Source organism: Neovison vison, chromosome 1 (genome assembly GCF_020171115.1).
Source record: "Neovison vison isolate M4711 chromosome 1, ASM_NN_V1, whole genome shotgun sequence".
Taxonomy (NCBI): domain Eukaryota; kingdom Metazoa; phylum Chordata; class Mammalia; order Carnivora; family Mustelidae; genus Neogale; species Neogale vison.
The window spans coordinates 64,947,573-64,963,071 of record NC_058091.1 but is presented as its reverse complement, the minus strand read 5'-3'; the positions used below and the strand labels follow the sequence as shown (position 1 = coordinate 64,963,071).

The following is a 15,499-nucleotide window of genomic DNA, read 5'->3' as shown; positions in this document are numbered from 1 at the left end:
CAGGCTCCCCGGGCTGCGTCCCGGAACAGCAGCAGCCGAAAGGACCCGCCTCCCTCCTCGGCGGCAGCTCCCCTTCATCTGCTCTATTTCCTCCTCCTCCTCCTCCCCTGGCCTCGTTTCTCGCCAGAGCGCGCCGCGGCGGCTTAGTCCCAGCGCCGGCCTCGCCGCTGCAGTCTCGCCGCTCCTCGCAGCCGCTCGCTCGGTGGGCCACTGGCTTCGGCCGCCCACTCGTCGCGGCCACGAGAGTCAGGGCCCGCCCCGGAGGAGGGCCCTGCTGGGAAGCTCCAGCCGGGACAAAACTGACGGCGCCGCGGCTCCGGGACGTCGGCTGGGCCCTGAGCGCGGCGCCGGGCCGGGGTTCTCCGCCGTCACCCACCGGGTTCCACCTAAGAAGACTCGGAGTCAGCCAAAGCCCGGAGCGCAAACGAAGGCGGCTTGGCGCAAAAAAACAAAAAAAAAAAAAAAGAAAGAAAGGAAAAAAGTCTCTTCTGAGAACGCTCTGGGCTTTGGGAGCTTTTGCTGCGGTCCCCGTGGCCAGGGCGCCCCCCTCCGTCGCCTGCCGGGCTAGCCTTGCGCGCAGTCTGGTACGGAGCAGCGCGGAGGCGCTGGGGCTGAGCGGGGACGCACGCGTTGCGCAAAGCCAAAGGACTTCCACTAGCTCGCCGGCGGCTGGGTCCGAACTGAACCACGATCGATTCCCGACCGCGGCGCTCGGGAAGTGACTGGCATCATTTATCAGGGCGGCCTCTGCTACTTTCCATTTAGAAAATTCCAGTGGCTATGTTAACATTAATGAGTAATTGATTGGTTCCAACTTCTGAATGACTTCGCATTCTCACTTAGGTTCTTATAAAGTACCCCTCCCCACGCTCAATATGCTTTCTGGACACAGAATAAGGGGTCTATACCCCACTCCGCAAAGCATCATCCACCGGATGAAAGGAGGAAATTAAGAGACATTGGATTCTTTCAAAATGCACTACGTTGGGGGAGGGGGTATACCTGGATTGCTTAAAGCGATGAAAAGGAAGAGATCTACTTCTTTGGGGAGCAAAAACATGTGTAAGTTCTCACAGAACTTCTTGAACATGCTCTAATTGGGAAAACCGGTGAAAATTGCAGCGAAATAAGGTAACGGCTATGGACTTCCCATCTCAGAGATGGGAACGGAGATTAATGAATTCTGTAAATAAAGTAGAATAATGCAAATTATTAATGCGAATTGGAAGAAAAAGAAGGATAAAACAGTCGAATAGTAGAGTTAAAAGAAGGAAGGAAATAATAGAAAAACACCTAGCAGCTATACAACCATATCCTCAACGAAGCAAGTGACATTAGCTTTTTCTAACGGCGTGTAAAATGATAGAAGTAAATTTATCGTAAGGAAATTATGTCAGCTGGGATCTATATGCTCTCTGTCTGCTTTAGGACTAGATCTCATTAGGAAAGTAGATATTTAGTGAATCAGCTATCATACTGGAGTAAAATATTGACAGGCTTTTAATAGATATACACTATTATTTCCAACAACTTGTCAAACCTCCAAACTCTTGTGGCAGTACATAAGCCTCTGCCCCATCCTGGCCCCAAACAATACATGCTGGAAATTCATTAGGACCAGGTGTGGAAAACTCAAATGCCTAAACTCTCACATTGCATTTTGCTACACAAATAAGATATGAGATTATATATAAAACTATTTTCTAAAACCTATAACTTTTTAGATCATTTCAACTTTGACCCCTTCCAGATCTTTTCAGAGCCATTTTTTCATACACACAATTTTTATTTTTGTTTTACTTCGTTTGCTTTGTTTCACTTTGAATTGATGTAGTAACTTTAAAGATCACCCAAACCCCCAGTGCAATATGATGGATTCTAGATGGTGCTAAGGCTTTCTTACTACCTGAATGGCTGGTTTAGCTGATGAAACTTAAATGCCACGTATTAGATTGAACCATGTGAAATTTCCATTTTTACATCTGATCAACACTCAAATACACCTAAATTCAGATGGCTCAACTCAGATGTGGGGCCTCTGTGGAGGCAGAGAGGACAGGTGGGGTACTGAGACCCAGCCTGATCTTAGCTTGCCAAGCCTGGCTTAGTGTGTCCAGGAGGAATGAAAGCCTTTTTCTAATTGGTCTGCTTAGAAGTTATGCCTTTGCAATTTGTCTGTAAAGAAGGAGTAATTTTTCTAATCCAAAAGGACATCTAATATGGTAGTGGTCAACAGGGAAAAATCATTGCCTATCTTGGGGCAATGTTTGTTCTTGAAAAGGTAAAATGGTGAATTTAAAGCCTGAAATGGACAAGGATCTCCTGCTTTTGTTTTAGGTGACAAGTTTGCCTTTCTCTGTCTCCTCAGATAAGATAAATGGGAATACAATATATTCTTAATTCCAAAAAGTATTTAAGGCTACAGACAAAACAACATAATGTTTTATATGTAGTAATGTAAATATCATTCAAATTATCAGAAATCAATAAGGAAACCAGTAAAGAAGTATCAAGTGCCTGGGATGAATTAATAGTTTAATTATTGCTAAATTTAGTTCCATGTATTTTGGCTGCCAAAATAAAAAGAAAATACGTAAGAGTACATATTTTCATACAAAGAGTCAAGTCTTGTCCTGGCATGGAATTCTATAAAGACTTTATTATAGAATCTGATATAGAGTACATTAAGCAATACATTAGAATTGAATGTGGATTTGTAAAATATTACATTTTTCAAGTTTATATTTAAGATTTTTAGACACTAAAAACATAACACATAACATTGAATATTAATTCAATGAAAGCATTTCCGAGGAATTTAAAATAATATAAATCAGATGCGATACATTCTGGTTATACAGAATGCAATACATTCCCATGTAGGGAATTGACGGTATTATGTAATTCACTGTAAGCTCATAACTTAGTATTTTGCATGGAGGAAAGAAGGAACCCAAGGAAATAGGTAACATACTGCTTAGATCCTATCATAAACAGCAGGCTTCCCTAGAAGCCTTTGACAAGAATTAAATCACAGTCACTGAATGATAGCAGCATAATATCATGAAGACTATGACCTCTTTCCACTTTTAAAAGGCATGGCAGCAAAACTGAAGTGTACTGGTCAGAATCATATTCTCACTCAGAGTCTAGTCCTCTTCCACTCAGAGACAGGTCTTGGGACACCTTTGAGAACACCTACAGATAGAGTAAAGGATTTTCCTAATAAAGAGCTAGAGAAATACAAGGGAGAGATTTCTGCTTCTGATTATGACAGATTAGGTCTTTCCTTCTCCCTGAATAAGCCTAAGAATGCTAGACAAAATTTGAAATTTAAAATAAAGGCATTGAGGTGCGCCTGGGTGGCTCAGTGGATTAAAGCCTCTACCTTTGGCTCAGGTCATGATCTTAGGATCTTGGGATGGAGCCCCACATCGGGCTCTCCACTCAGCTCTCTCTCGCTCTCGCTCTCTCTCTCTCTGCCTGCCTCTCTGCCTACTGTATAATGAATAAAATCTTTAAAAAAAAAAGACTTTAAAAAAAAATCTCTGTCAAACAAATAAAATCTTAAAAAAAATAAAGGCATTGAGGCACTAATGAGATAATGAGGAACTAGCTGGCCAGATTTTGGAAGAGAGGCCAGGGATCTGGAGGGTGTTTTCACAGTTGGAGCTGCTTTGGGCCTGGCAGTTTCTGAGAGTCTGAATTACGCAGTTGAAAGGCTGAGCTACATTTTTGATAACACCTGGAAGGACAAAAGCGAGGAAGATATAATAAAAAAGTAGGAGTGAAATAAAAGTGAAATGACCCTTACATGAATAGCATCCTTTCTCCAGTTATCTGAGTAACCCAGAAAAAAATTCTCAAACCCTGAAATAGGCTTCAGGTAATTCCAGACATTCAACAAACAAAGTTATTCTACAGGAAGATAACATGATCCTGGACCATGGATTATTTCTACAAATATAAGACGTGTGCATGTAGTCAAATATTTGAATGCATGGTATAATGGTAGAGGAGGAAAAGAATATGTACCGAATCCTGACTTTGCCATCTGTTCCTGAGTCTCTCTTCCAGATCCCTCTCCATTCATATCCCCCTAGTCTCTGCTTTGGGAGGCTAATCTGTATGAATTAAATCAATGGGCTTCCTTGCTTTCTTTTTATCAGTCAGGGTTGATCAATGGCCAGGTAGGGGATCTGAGGGAGGAAGGGGATTGGGACTTTATGAGTCATCTCAGGCTAACTTTGTTCCTCAACAGGAAGTCACTGCTTTTCTCAAGGGGCAGATCCTACAGGATCCACTTTCCTACAGGGCCTTATAACTGTCCCTCACCTTGTCTTCTGGTACGTAGAAATGATGATAACTCTGAAAGGTGATAACCTCACCTTGTCTTCTGGTACGTAGAAATGATGATAACTCTGGTACGTAGAAATGATGATAACTTCAGCCCCAAATTTCAGCACAATCCTTTGAAACTTCCTTTATACCTCTTCCACACCTTTGTAATTAGTCTTTTTGCAAATAAACCCACCTCAAATTCTTGTTTCCTATTGACTCTGATAACTACTAATGAGCTTTTAGAAATTGGAAAATTAATTTAACCTCTTTGGGTCTGTTTCCTCACCCATAAAATCAAGTGTTGAATTAGATTAAACTGAAAATCCTTTGAAGCTCTAATGTGTTGTGTTTAAGTATTCAGTCGAAATACCAGTTCCTATACTAAATTGAAATGTGTAAAGAACAAAAATACCACCGGGTAACAAAATAGTACATGGGGGAACTTTCTCTTTATAGAAATATTCTAGCAAACATACATAAAAAAGTCTGAGGTAGTTACAATATCACCATTTTTCAACTTTTTTCTTTTTTAAAGATTCTGTTTATTTATTTGACACAGAGAGAGAGAGAGATCACAAGTAGGCAGAGAAGCAGGCAGAGAGAGAGGCAGAAGCAGGCTCCCTGCTGAGCAGAGAGCCCGATGGCGGGAGCTCAATCCCAGGACCCTGAGATCATGACCTGGGCTGAAGGCGGAGGCTTAAGTCACTGAGCCACCCAGGTGCCCCCCATTTTGCAACTTTTAATGAGTTTGGATCCAGGTATGGATCATCAATGATGGTGGCACTAACATCACGAAAAAAGAGAGAACCAGGAAAAACACACCACCAATTATAAGGTAATCATACTAAAAACAGTGGGTATGAATCTCAACTAAAGCCCCAGACTCCAAGTCTGAGATTCGACAAGTAATTCCCAGAAATATGAAGGACCAAAACAGGTTAAAACATTTTGGAGATGCAACTTATAGAATTGAAACTGTGGCAAACTCTGTAAATTGATCGGCTCATTTTCTTACACAAGTCAGTTACTAGCACTCTAACAGATGCTAAGTTCATTGTCTAGTCATAACATGGTCAAATGTGTCTTAGGGACTTTTCGAATTGAAAAAGTAAGTGCCCAACACCACACTGACTGCTTTATATACATATCTCCAGTCTCCCATGCAGCAGAAGCCCAGAGGGAAAAGGTTACCCAGTGTCAAACAAGGAGTGAGTAACAAACCAGGGTTTCAATCCAGAGCCTATGCTATTACCCACAGCTCCTTATTGTAATGAAGGCATAAGATCATCACTTCAGAAAATGCCAAACAGCTTGCTTTTTTTTTTGGCTCTGGTGTGAAGACATGCAACCATTTCATTTCATAGCTGCATAAAGTTTAAAGGAAGGGCAAGGAGAAGTTGAAGCAGTCTATTTGTCTAATTTGAAGTTAAAATATCATGTCAAAAGACCATTCTTACTTGTTGTTCTGGAAGTTGTGCATAGCAGTTATGTGTTCAAGCTCTTTCACCAGAAGCCAGGGAGAGTGAAATCTTGGGGAATGATCTGAGGCTAAAGCCAACAGGGGTGAATGCTGCTTGTGTTGATAGCTAGACAATCACCAATACTACTACCTCTTATTACTTTAAAATTACTCTTTTTTCTTTTTAAGATTTTATTCATTAATTTCACAGACAGACTACACAAGTAGGCAGAGAGGCAGGCAGAGAGAGAGGAGAGGAAGCAGGCTCCCTGCTGAGCAGAGAGCCCGATGAGGGGCTCGATCCCAGAACTCTGGGACCATGACCCGAGCCATAGGCAGAGGCTTTAACCCACTGAGCCACCCTGGCGCCCCTAAAATTACTCTTATTACTACTACTATAGTGCATGTTTGATGCGGTGGTTGTTAAAAAACAAGTTTGGAAACCAAGTTTGAGACCAGATTTTGAAGCATCTTGATGAAAGATAAATTTAACTTCATTCTCTAAGAAAAAGAGACATTCAAGGATTTAGAGCAGAGGAGTAATAGGATCCAATCTATATTTTAAAAAGAAAACTCTCTGATGTTGACATCTGGGCCTGCAGCTAACCACAAAAGGAAGTGGAGACACTTCTACAATAGTCCAGCCCTTGACTAGAGAAGGAGCAGTGATCTTGATGCTTCTCACGTCTCCTCTAGTGGGAATGATTTTTTTCTTTGATACACTTCTTCCAAAAGCATCCTTGCCAACATTTTCATTTCTCTTTATGCCCTAGGAAGTTAAGGCAATTTTAATATAAAGAAATGGTTCTCGCCACATTTTGTGAAAGGAACACCAAAGCCTCTCTGTTTAAAATTGCCCCATGCTGCCCTGATCCACCCATCTCCAGAATGTCAGAATCTTACCTTCTTCTCCCCACTCCCAACTTTGACTAAAATTCTTACTCTTAAAGGCAACCCTTTAATCTAGATAAACAACTCATGAAAAATGTATACACAGGGCCACAGTAAGAGTTTTTGTATCAGCAACAGAAACCAGTTTTAACTACCAAAACTAAAAATAAATTTTTTTGCAAAGATATTAGGGCTCAAAGGCATCATAGCAAGGCTGGGGTCCAGGCTCAAAAATACAGAAACCAACAGGCCTCAAAGGCCAGGAGTTAGAGTCTAAGTCACTCCACAGCAACGGTACCTGTGACTTTGTCACAACTTTTTTTTTTTGAACACTGTAATTGTTAAAGATGTAAGATCTCTAAAATTAATAGTGCTGGTTCATGAATAAATAAATCAATGAGACAGAATAGAAAATCTGAAATAGATTCAATTACATATGAAAATTTAGCATAAGATAAAAACAGTCTTTTAGACGATTGCAAAAGAAGGACTTTAAAAAGTCATGTTGGAATAACTGCAAAGCCATATGGAAAAGATAAAATTGGATTCATTCTCCACACCATACACCAAGAAAAATTCCAAATGGCGATGAGATTTAATTATAAAAAAACGAAGCTATATGAGTACTCAGTAAATTTGTGGGTACATTCCTTTCAACCTAGGAGCAAGAAAAACTTTCAGGACCATGACTCAAAATCCAAAAGCAAGAAAGGAAAAAATAGATAAACTTGATAACATAGAAATAAAAAATCTTTACATGGGAAAAGATATCACAAGCAAACTAGACAGACAAATAACAAACTGAGAAAAATATCTACAGCTGATTCAGACCTCATAAAATGAATTTCTAAAAATAAAGAAGAGATAAACCTATAGAAAATGAGCTATGGAAAGTCATAGGTGATTCATAAAGATGGAAGTACAGGTGTCCTTAACTCATATAAAAAGATGTTCAGTGAGAAATAATTCATAATGAGAAATACAAATTAAAATTACACTAATAGTCTACTTTTCACCCAAGATGTTGGCAAAAAGCCAGAAGTCTGACAACACACTATAAGAAAATGGGCATGTGTTCATTTCTGGTAGGAATAAAAAAATGATAAAATACCTGCAGAGGAAAAGTTGTCAATAACTAGCAAAATTATATATGCATGTAGCCTTCAAGCCAGCAATCCCACTTCTAAAACCATATTTCAAATATACACTGGTAAAATTGTGAAAGACATTTTTACAAGGTTGTTCATTTTGGTAATATTTATAATAGCAAAAAAAATAAAAAATCACTCAAGCATTCATCTATCAGGAACTGGTTTAATAAGCTCTGATATATCCACTAAATAGAGTACCTACCATGCAGCCATAAAAAGGACAGTAGACTATTCTACATGACCATTTTTTATTCTAGTTTTCTAGTGATTTATACTGAGAGGATAATTCTAGGTCCTATTTCTCTTTTATGGCTGGAATCAGAGATCCAGATAACTTTTTTAAAAGTAAAATGTTATATTTTCACTAAATTTTGTAATACAAAAGCACACACACACACACATACACACAATGTATGTGTCACTTTCTTAATAAAATGATTGCACATTATCTACAACTTTCTACTTCTTATATTTTCAGATACCAGACAACAGGCAGTACATGGCTGTGAACCTTGAAAAAAGATATACAATTGAGGTGATTGTTCTGTCAGGAGGGAATTTCTGGATAGTTGTGCAGGGAAAGAAAACTGCAACAGAAGCCAGATATCTTTGGTTGAAGATAAAAAATTGGAATGGGGGAGGCTAAGCCATTAGAATGTGAAGTACAGTGTGTCCAAGAGGAGGAAGCTATGAAGAGAGTGAATTCTAGAAATCTGCACACAAGACCTTCAAGTCTTTGATACCAGACTGCATGTGCACAGGATAAAACCTCATAGGGCCAGAAACAACACCCTCTGAGGAAAGAGTAGAGTATCAGAGAACTCTAGCATCACACAGAGCTGAGAATAATTTGGATCTTCTCCCGACAGAGTGGAGAGAACTCACCTAGTAATGGAACATTTATAAGAGATTCCAGAAGATCCACACCAGAGAAGTGAGCTAGATTACCTCTTGCATAAAGGTCATTTAGCCCTGCCGTGAATGAGCTTAGGAACAAGCAAGTTCACCCATAAATAAGTAATTGCTTGCTAGAAGAAATCAGATACCCTTTAAAGAAAAATAACATAAATATAACATTTAATAAAGTAAAACACAGAACACCTCCCATCCTAGCAAAACTTACCAGACAACAAAGAAGAGAGAAAAATGGGACTTTTAACAAGGACAGAAATCAGTTGTAGAAACAGTCTCAGAAATGACAGGGATGATGCTATTAGTAGAGTGGGAACATTATAAAAGATATTATACATATTCACAACTTCTCAAGAATGCAAAAGCACACAAGGCCATAATGAGAAAAGAAATGGAAGATGTAGCAAAGAACCCTAAGGCATTTCTAGATATGAAAAATATAGTAGTTTATTTAAGAGGGGAGAGAGAGAGAGGGTGAGAGAGCACGTGAGTAGGAGAGTCAGAGGGAGAGAGAGAGAGAGAATCTCAAGCGGGCTCCATGCCTAGAGCAGAGCCCCACGTAGGGCTCAATCTCATGACCCTGAGATCATGACCTGAACTGAAATCAAGAGTTGGATGCTTAACTGAAGAGCCATCCAGCCTCCCCCCAAATACAGTAGTTTAAAGTTTGCTTGGATGGGGTTAATAACAAATTAGACACCATGGAAGAAATGACCAAGGAACCTGAAGTAATAAAAACACACAGGGGAAAAAAAAAAACCACTGATGAATAAACGAGAGAGCCTAATGATCTGTGGGATAATATCAAGTGATCTAAAATGCATGTAAAAGTTAAAGGAGATTTTTCAGGTGAAACTTTTAAATTTACTTTGCTCCCTTTCCTCAGCTGGAAGTTTTTCTTCTTTAAAAAGATAAACATCTCCCCCACCAACTTTATATCATGTTATGTATCATTATTATATTAAAAGGGGATGTTTGTATGAATTCAAATGATTCTCCCAGTTAATAAATATCTTGACCCAGTATCAATTATAGTCTTTCATTTTCCAGCGGGATGATCAAAGATAATCTTGATATCTTAGAATTCCATAAGAATAGCTAAGATTGATACATATAAATATAGCCTAAATATAGGCTATCCTTGAGATTGTGTGAAATCCTCTTTTGATGTATGGGCCAAAATTTTACATTTATTTCTCCTTTATTTTAATTACAAATATCTCTTACCTCTAATATACAATTCCTCTAATATACATTTGAACAAATAAAAATATTTATTGTCTTACTAGTTTGAGAACTAGTTTGAGAACTAAAATCTCCAAAAGCCAACAAAGAAAATGTTTAAAAATCATATTTTATCTGGATAATATCAATTAATTAAATTGATTACTGGTTAATTTTTTAATATTTTAACTCCAGTGTAGTTACCATACAATGTTATATTAGTTGCACGTGTACAATATAATGATTCAATAGTTCCATACATTACTCAGTCCTCATCACAAGTGTACTCTTAATCCTTACCCATTTCACCCATCCCCCCCCCACCTCCATTCTGATAGCCATCAGTTTGCTCTCTATAGGTAAGAGTTTATTTTTTGCTTTGTCTCTTTTTTCTTTGTTTTGTGTCTTAAATTCCACATAGGAGTTAAATCAAATGGTATTTGTCTTTCTCTGACTGACACAATACTTTAGAGCCTTCCATGTTGTTGCAAATAGAAAGATTTCATTCTTTTTTATGGCTGAGTAATATTCCATTGTGTATATATACCACATCTTTATCTATTCATCTATTGATGGACACTAGGGCTGTTTTGATAGTTCACTATTATAAATAATGCTACAATAAACATAGGGGTGCATATATCTTTTCAGATTAGTAGTGTTATTTTTGTTGGGTAAACACTCAGCAATAGGAATTACAGGGTTACATGGTAGTTCTATTTTTAATTTTTTGAGGGACCGTCATACTGTCTTCCACAGTAGCTACACCACTTTTCATTCCCACCAACAGTGCATGAGGGTTCCTTTTTCTCCACATCCTCACCAGCACTTGTTATTGTTTTTGATTTTAGCAATTCTGACAGGTATGAGGTGGTCTCTCACTGTGTTTCTAATTTGCATTTCCCTGATGATTAGTGATATTGAGCATCTTTTCATGTGTACATTGGCCATGTGATGGTTAATTTTGTCTGTCAACTTGGTTAGATTTCCCAGTTTGTACAAACCCTAGTCCAGATGTTGCTATGAAGGTATTTTGTAGAATGACTAACATTTACTACAACTGTCTTTAAGAAAGTTGATGACCCTCCATAGTGTGTGTGGACCTCATCCAATCAGCTGAAGGCTTTAAGAGCAAAGATGTCGAGATTTCCTAGAAAAGGAATTCTGCCTCAAGACTGTAATAGAGATGGGGCGCCTGGGTGGCTCAGTGGATTAAGCCGCTGCCTTCGGCTCAGGTCATGATCCCAGAGTCCTGGGATCGAGCCCCGCATCGGGCTCTCTGCTCTGTGGGAAGCCTGCTTCCTCCTCTCTCTCTGCCTGCCTCTCGCCAACTTCTGATCTCTGTCTGTCAAATAAATAAATAAAATAAATCTTTAAAAAAAAAAAAAAAAAAAGACTGTAATAGAGAAATCCTCTCTGAGTCACTATCCTGCCTATGTACTTTGGATTTGCCAGCCCCTATAATCCCATGAGCCAGTTCTTTAAAATATCTCCCTGACTCTTGCTCTTTCTGTGTCTCTTTGTCTCTTTCTCTGCCCCTGCCATACACACACATACACACACATACACACACACCTGACTTATATAATCACTAATAAAAAAACAATGTGTCAAATGCAAAACATTTAAACTTTACCTAGAATTTCAAAGCAGAAACTTCTCTATAGGTTCTGGAATTTTTCAATTTTCCTAACTCATGCTAGAAGTAATTCACAAAATGTACAAATGTTTACACATTCCAGGCATAATACATTTCTGCTCTATACATTTGAAACCCTGCAAGCTGTATAAATGTATAAAAATACATTTGAAACCCTATACTTACATTAAATTTACATAAATATAACTATTTAATGTTGGAACACAATTCTAAATTTGTACATTTGTGCATGCAACCAAACATGCCATATCTCAGTTCCCAATTTGGTATTTAGTAACTGTACTTATCACTATTGAGAAAACCAATAAAGCTATATTCTTTAAAAATTAAGGCAAGAAATTAAATCTCCCAGATTCATTGTAGAATATTTAACCTTTAAGGTTTTTATTTTTTAAAGACTTTATTTATTTATTTGTCAGAGAGAGAGAGCAAGGGAGCACAAGCTGGGGGAGCAGCAGGCAGTGGGAGGAGCAAGGAGCCCAATGTGGGACTTGATTCCAGCACCTTGCGATCATGACCTGAGCTGAAGGCAGACACTTAACTGACTGAAACACCCAGGCATCCCTCCTTTTCGATATTTAAAGTTTTATTTATTTATTTATTTTCAGAGAGAGGGCGAGAGAGAGCACAAGCAGGGGAGAGAGGTAGAAAGAGAGGGAGAAGCACGCTCCCCACCGAGCAGGAAGCATGATGCAGGGCTTGATCCCAGGATGCTGAGAACATGACCTGAGCCAAAGGCAGATGCTTAACCAACTGAGCCACCCAGGCACCCCTGTCCTTTTAGATATTTAAAGTATTTTTAATACAAAATACCCAAATTTGGAATGTTAAGAACCTAGAAATTTATAAATCATTCTTCTACCCAAGAAGGGGGGAGATAATTGCTTTATATCCATTTGTGTAGTTCTGGAACCACACTACATCTAGATCGGGGGGCTGTGGGAGGCTCAGCCTTGCTCTTAAACCCATGACTGCCAAGCGAGAGGAAGAGAGACCAGAAGTTGGATATGAGGAAGGGAGGAAGGAATGTTGGACAGACAGAATCAGTGACTGCAGGGCTTTAAATTTCTCATTTGAAGACTGAAAGGAATTACCTCAACTGCTTTTGCAGGAATTCCATAGCACTATTCCTATCAGTTCTTCCCCCATTCTTAGCTCCGTGACACTAAGAATGCTTTGTAAGTACTCAAGCATCATAATCCCATGAGAAAGACAATGTCATTACACTCGGATGTTCACAGCAGCATTATCAACAATAGCCAAGCCATGGAGAGAGCCCAGATGTCCATCAACTGATGAATGGATAAAGAAGATGTGTGTGTGTGTGTGTGTGTGTGTGTGTTTATCAATATTTGTGTGTGTGTATTTATATATATATATATTACTCTTACATATATTAAGAATATTAATATTAAGAATATTATTCTTACATATAATATATATATATAAAACAAAGGAATATTATTCAGCCTTCAAAAAGAATGAAATCTTGCCATTTGCAATGACACAGATAGAGCTAGAGTATATTATACCAAGTGAAGTAAGTCAGTCAGAGAAAGACAAATACCATATGATCTCACTCATATGTGGCATTTAAGAAAGAAAACAGACTTTCAATGATAGAGAATTAAGTGTTGATGGAAGGAGGTGGGTGGGGGGTGGGCTAGATGGGTGATGGGTATTAAGGAGGGGGTTTGTTCTGATGAGCACTGGGTGTTGTACGTAAGCAATGAATTCTATTCCGGAAACCAATATTGTGCTGTATGGTAACTAACTAAGTAAAAATTAAACAACAACAACAACAAAAAACTGTTGGTTTTTACCAACAGTCTTATTATCCAGCATGAAGGGGATTAAATATAAGAAATAATTGTTGGAGGCACCTGGGTGGCTCAGTGGGTTAAGCTGCTGTCTTCAGCTCAGGTCATGATCCCAGGGTCCTGGGATTGAATCCCACATCGGGCTCTCTGCTCAGCGGGGAGCCTGCATCCCCCTCTCTCTCTGCCTGCCTCTCTGCTTGCTTGTGGTCTCTCTCTCTGTCAAATAAATAAATAAACTCTTTAAAAAAAAGAAATTATTGTTGGCAATAATTGGAAAATACAAACATTCCATGTTTATTCCCAAATGAGACATCTTTATCACACCAATCATGGCCATTTATAATGAAAGGCAGAAATTACTGTGCTGTCACACATGTGTGAACATGACGTTGATTGCATCACTTTCCAGTGTCTGTGAAGTTCTGCCAGATGAGTCCCTCTTACCTGTTATCCTGAGCCAAAGCATTCAGTTTCAGTAGAGAAGAGCCCTACAAATAATGCATTTTCTATTGTGTTATTGTGTTAATCACTTCTACTCCTCCTGGTTATTACAAATTTGTTGGGGAAAAGAGATGAACTCTGAAATGTAGGTTTCTTCTGTTACACATTTTTCTGGTCTGTATCCTTTACAAATGCATCTTTATTGTGCTGCTAGGGTGGAGGGAAGGTTTTCAGCATTTTTTATCTTTTTTAGCAAGTGGGTGTTTTCTATTTACATGAATATTTAGTTAGAATTGCAGAAGAAACATTTTTGTTAACCTTTCCCAGAAGTTTGTTACATATTTCTAAATCCTATTAATTTTTACTTGAACTCTCTATCATTGATCAACCACATCTCTGCTCATTTATTATTTCACCCATGAACCTATTAAATTCAGAGTGGTTTAATGGGAATACAGTATGCATTCCTCTAAAAATAAGATATTTAACAATTATCATTAATGAACATTATTAGTGCCTCAGGTACCAGTGACCCTGACTCATTCTAAGAATAAATTGTACTTGAGAAAGGATAAATGAACTAACTGAAAAAAAAAAAAAAGAAAGAAACTTGTCGTATTAAGCAATATATTTTGAATGACATTTTACTTTTTGTATTTAATAATTATTAAATTTCATCAAGTGTTTATATAATTTTGATCAATAACACTAATTATAATACTAGTACTACAACTACTACTAGTAAGTGATAATGCATCCTAGGAAAAAATAATCCCTAAAGCCAACTGGTTATAGGAAATTTTTTAATTAAAACTTCAACTTATATACATAATTTTCTTTGTGATGTATGATAAGGAAATCAATAAAATAATTCCAGGCATAAACATATATTAGATTAAAACAAAATTCAGGAGAAATTAGTAGAATGGAATTATGAGTTCAAGGACAAAAAGAAATGATAAATTTTCTAACAATGATGACCTTGTTCAAATATTTTTCAAAAAGTGATAACGATAGTAAAAAGATAGGCACCCTCTACAAGACGGCCCCCAGAGATCCCTTCCTCCTGGTATTCATTCTCTGTGTCATCCCAGGAGAGCCTTGACCTAGTGATTTGCTTCCAACAAAGAAAATACAAAAGACGGGCTGGGATGTAGCTTTCAAGAGCACATTACACTGTACCCCTGAAACAATACATTATATGGCAAATAAATAAATAAAATACACAAAGATGGGAAAAAAATTAAAGACTACATTTCAAAAAGACTGTGATTTCCATCTTGCTCATCCTCTTTTGTTCCTCCCGACCTGTCCCCCATCTCTCTCTCTCCTACACACACACACACACACACACACACACATGCACACACAGTTCATATTGTGAACTGCCTTATGAGAACCCCGATGACAAGGAATTGAGGAAGGACTATTGCCATTGGCCAGCAGGGAACTAGACCCTCCCTCCGACAGTCCACAAGGAAGTAAATCTTGCCAACAATTATGTGAGCGAACTTAGAAGCAAATTCTACTTAGTCAAGTCTTCAGATGAGACTGAATCCCTGGCCTTGACTGCAGTCTTGTAATAGATCTTGAGTGACCT

General features: G+C 38.4%; 1 protein-coding gene across 1 annotated transcript in view; it reads right to left on the bottom strand.

Moving 5' to 3' along the window:
• The window catches only part of MAP3K5 (mitogen-activated protein kinase kinase kinase 5), a 236,180-nt gene that overhangs the window by 202,962 nt on the left and 17,719 nt on the right, over nt 1-15,499 (bottom strand). The window lies entirely within an intron of this gene.